The sequence below is a fragment of the Penaeus monodon genome, chromosome 22 (assembly GCF_015228065.2).
Source record: "Penaeus monodon isolate SGIC_2016 chromosome 22, NSTDA_Pmon_1, whole genome shotgun sequence".
Classification (NCBI taxonomy): Eukaryota; Metazoa; Arthropoda; class Malacostraca; order Decapoda; family Penaeidae; genus Penaeus; species Penaeus monodon.
The window spans coordinates 7,834,187-7,834,423 of NC_051407.1; the positions used below are offsets into that span (position 1 = coordinate 7,834,187).

At 28.7% G+C, this 237-nt stretch overlaps 1 protein-coding gene across 1 annotated transcript in view; it reads right to left on the minus strand.

Moving 5' to 3' along the window:
• The window catches only part of LOC119586887 (WAG22 antigen-like), a gene marked incomplete in the record, with an annotated part of 19,285 nt that overhangs the window by 536 nt on the left and 18,512 nt on the right, over positions 1 to 237 (minus strand).

Sequence of the window (237 nt, forward strand, 5' to 3'; positions counted from 1 at the left end):
TCTGATTACCTGGATAATTACAGATATTACCTGATTAACTGATATCCCAGGTATTATAATATTAGTCTAGGCTTCCGTGATTAATGACTGGATGTAGGAACGAATATTGGAGTAAAATATTCATTCACAGAAAAGAAAAAAAAAATAGATTCTCAAGAAAAGATAGTTTTAAAATATTTTTTTTAGAAAGTAAAGAACTAATAATTGTAAATCTCACTCCCCCAGAGTTTTTAGGTC